The sequence below is a fragment of the Haliotis cracherodii genome, unplaced genomic scaffold (assembly GCF_022045235.1).
Source record: "Haliotis cracherodii isolate W230 unplaced genomic scaffold, xgHalCrac1.p SCAF_10, whole genome shotgun sequence".
In the NCBI taxonomy this organism is placed as follows: Eukaryota; Metazoa; Mollusca; class Gastropoda; order Lepetellida; family Haliotidae; genus Haliotis; species Haliotis cracherodii.
Genome location: NW_027266265.1, coordinates 10,395,839 through 10,400,367, shown reverse-complemented (window position 1 = coordinate 10,400,367; position 4,529 = coordinate 10,395,839).

The following is a 4,529-nucleotide window of genomic DNA, read 5'->3' as shown; positions in this document are numbered from 1 at the left end:
AATTGGATGGCTGCGTCCTAGTCTCATTAGGTTTGAATACCACCCCTCAAGGTGATTTGTTGTACGTGGACCGGCAGTGTCGAAATTATACCACATCACACGGTTGTCGGCGTCGACACACTGCTCGGTTACGTATTCAACAAAGGCTGAAACATCGTTCTCCTGATCAGCTTCTTCAAGGGTGTTTACACACACATGATCTTCTATATCACACCGTCTCACTATAGGCAATGCGGCATCACGTCTGAAAAACATGTTGACGTTGTTGTCATTCTGGAAAGCAAGTTTAAGTCAACACTGTTGGGTTTTCTCAAGATGCTCTGCCTGAAGTGGAATAGACACTCTTTCAGTTGGCACTGGAACACATGGGAGGAAGCATTTTGGGCAGCAGCTTCAAAGTCAGTAAACACTGTTGTTGGTGCAAGGCGGATGCTGTGCTCAGCAGCTCGGCGTCGAACTGTATCAAATAATGCCTGGTAAGTTGTTTGCTTCTTATCTGGAAGGGACTCGTGAAGATCAGGTGTAAAATAGGTCTTCAGCAACCCATGCTTGCCGTAAAAGGCGAAGATGCTTATCGTTAAGGCGACTAACGGGATCGTGTGGTCAGGCTCGCTGATTTGGTTGATGCAAGTCATCGATCCCAATTAGGTTGATCGATGCTCATGATATTAATCACTGGATTGGCGGGTCCAGACTCGATTATTTACAGACCGCCGCCATATAGCTGGAATATTGCTGAGTGCGGCGTTAAACAACAAACAAACAAAAAAAACCCAAAAAATATTTTATTTCCATTTTCCTCATACACTTCCATGGGAATATGTTGTTTCCTATCCTCAGAAATACCAAGGTGACCTATTTTCCTCCAGAAGTCTTTTGAGTTACGATTTAGTTGTAAATGTAAGGGTTCATCTTGCTTTTGGCGTTGGTATTTCGCCTTTGCACGTTCTTATCAAAATGCTATTTACAGTCAAGACATTTTCACGATGGTTGCTTTTACTCTTTTGTTTCCTCTAATCAATAACGAAATTGTCTCTGCAATGTACACCTCATTTTAAAGAGCTTGTAACTTTTCATTACCATGGGGCTTGTATCTGGACTTATTATGGGAGTTCAGTTTCTAAAGGGGGTCTTTTACATTTCTTGATAAACCTCCGGTGACGTAATCCTATTGTTTTCCAGTCGGGTTAAATCTCATAAACAGGGACATTTTATATAACATCCCCGGGATTTTATAGGATATTCAAGTCATATTTGCTATATAATGTGTTATAATATCCCAGGGATTTTATATAATGTCCTGGGTATTTTATTAATATAACTTCCGTTCAGATTGTAACATGTAATGAAATGTAAAATCATATGAGAAATGTTTTCTTTACATTCCCGAGGATCGAACTCGCAATCTTCTTATCTACCGCCCAGTGAGTGTACCACAAGGCTAAAGAGGTGTTGATAAGCGGCTCACAGATATTTTATGCCCGTTTCCTAAGGTTCATGGAAAGTATGTTCGAAACATAAAAATGTTGATAAATGTTGTTTTAAGTTTCTTTTTTCGGTTCATAAAAACACTTCCCCTCGGGTTTTTATGATATCTAAAACCTTTATCCTTGGGGTGCGTGTTTTAAATGTGATAAGAACCCTTGGACGTGCTTTATTGTACACTTATAATGGGTTGAAATTTAGTTTGTGGATAATTTTAGGGTTCAAAATCGGTTTATAAGTAAGATAAAACACTTCCCCTCAGGTTGTTATGATATTTAAAACCCTTTCTTTTGGAAAATTGGGATGCGGGTTTTAAATATCATAACAACCCTCGGACGTGTTTTATCCTATACTTAATTTAGTATCCATTTCACTGTATACTAGATCACCGAAAGCTGTATATGCATTATTCACGTTCTTTTCTTTATTCAGATGTTTCTCAATATTGTTAAAGGTGTAGTGAATCTTCTCCAAAGAAATGTGCATGTTATTCAGACACAGAATATATTGCATTTCTTATAAGGTCATCCTTTCCTACCATTTCAATATCCTGATATGTTTCTGACGCAGTACATAAAAGTTAGCTCTAGAAGTGAGTGATCAGGGATTTTCGCATATCCTTCTAGCTTCACATTATCAATGACATCTGATTTGAGGTGAACTTAAAAATACGTCGCAAGTTGTAGTTGCTCGTGCGGGAGTACCATATAGTCAACCATTGCTTTACCTTTAGTTGATACAGAGGTAAAGTTGTTTACTCCCGATCGGCCGTTTATCATTGCGCGATTGTAGTCAATAAGAAAGTCAAGCAACAGGTGCCCTGTTTCTCATCAATTACTTGTATCATTGGAATAGTGTCTACAGAGATACCCACTCATAAAATGTCTTAAATTTTATCATCTAACACTTCCACTTCATTGTGAACCAACAAAATGTATTAACCAATACGTCCACTCCTCCTAGCTTTTCTATTTTATTCCTGTCTATTCCTACCAAACCAAGTGAAACCAATTAGCTGTAACATCTTGGCATTCTAAGTCCTGCCGGGCCTCCGAGCGTGAGGCGACACTGCCCACACAAAGTAAACCTGCTTCGCCGGAAGCATGTATGCCATGTGTATCAAAAGTGTGTCTGCATTAGCTCTCGCTTTCTTACCAAGTTTAGCGTCAGAAATGTTTACAATGCCATTCGAGAGACTTCTTTTCCTGCTATTATCTGCAGAAGTAACCCTATCATCAACTCCCGTGCTCACACTCGCTGTCACTAGTGTCCGTGTTCATGTTTACACAAGCTGTTCTCAGTAAGGTGGGTTTAGGCATTTCAAGGTAAAGTCTATTGGTTTTGCACCGTATAATGTTCGTAAACGTACAAATGTTATACAATTGAGTGGAGCTTAACACTTACAAACACTAAAAGTTTGACAGAGCTCTCCCAGTCTTTAGATAATACACTTGTTTTGTATACCATGTGACGGGGAGGGTAGGGCAATCTGATAAACATTACGTTCAGCTCCACGAGATGAAAGCTAACTTCCCGAGGCAAGAGAGTTAACTGATTTTAAAAGTCCAGTTTCCACCCTTGCCGAACTAGGCTGGAATTACTGGGCTCGATCGTAGCGCCACCAGTGGCTATTACCAGTCATGTCCCTTCTAAGCCTCTCCTATGGACCAATCAGATTCCACCTCTCGTATCACTTGCGTTTGCTTCACACAAAATGGTGGCGCCCGGTCAGTAATCAAGATCAATATTAATATTCTGATAAAACGGATCTTACATCGCGAAATGCATCAAATCACGTTAGCACCTTGATAGAAAACATGAAAACATTTGGAAAATATCTGCTGACAACGAGTTGGCGGTGAATCTGCTTTGCAAATCCTGCAATCGACCGAAATCTGTACGACAGTGTACGAACCGGATTTCGAATTCGGTGCGCGATTTTGATTGGACTATGCATAGACTCGTTAGTCCAGCCAAAATGTAACTCCATAATACTAGTCTAGTTCAGCAAGGGTGGAAACTGGACTTTTATAGTCAGTTAACTCTCTTGCCTCGGGAAGATGGATGAAAGCTGAGGATGAACTTCTTCATGTGTGAAAGATTGTTATCTAGACATCTGTACACCTTCTTTGGCGAATCGCATTATTAAAGTACACCAGGATGACACCATAGACATTCGTGACTGTAATTCCCGCTAATCACAGCTGGTCATTTTCTAATATGTTGGAATACTGCAGTTGTTTGGCCTATTAACGAACTAGCACGTGTTTGGCAGGTAGGTTACAATTTTTTTTATCTTGTCTCTTGCCTACGCTCAACTTCCTTAATCACAAACTCATAAATGGCCTATTTGGCTTAACATTGTTAACTATTTATGAAGCTACACACTGTCCAAGTGCTTATGCACGCATTGTATTTGGTTCGGCTTCCTTCTGCAATATTGAAGTGATAAGGGTAGCGTCGGTAAGATATTACTATTTTTAATACACTGTACAAATGTGTTAAGGTGTAATACAGGTGTTTTGGATCAATGTTTAAGTCACAAACGGAGCAGAGGCTGTGTATTTTTTAACTAAACACGTTATGCCATAGATCTCAACATGCTACAATCTCAACATGTTTTGAACATGAACATGTTCATGAAAACTGTGCAATGTAGTTAATGGTGTCATTCCTTAGTTAAAATGTCGTCCTTTTCACGCGTCAATGCGACGCATGAACGCTCAAAGCACATCTTCTGTTGTAACGACCCTGTTTAAAAGGAGGCTTAATTGTACAGAGCTGAGTTTGAAGTTTCATCGGGTAAATCAATTGCATGCTAGTAATTGTGACCTTGGGGAATAGTTTGAAACAACACCTGCGATATTGTTATGGTTAGGTACGATACTACAAATTCACTTATAAGGATTATTTCAAAAGAGCATCAAGCGATCCTTGCTCAAAAAGTGTTTTTATCAGAGTGACGACATTGATGTGGTAGGCACGCTGGGGTGTGTGCAGGGACGGGGCAAACGAGCAAAGGGAGATTATCATAAACTTTTGCA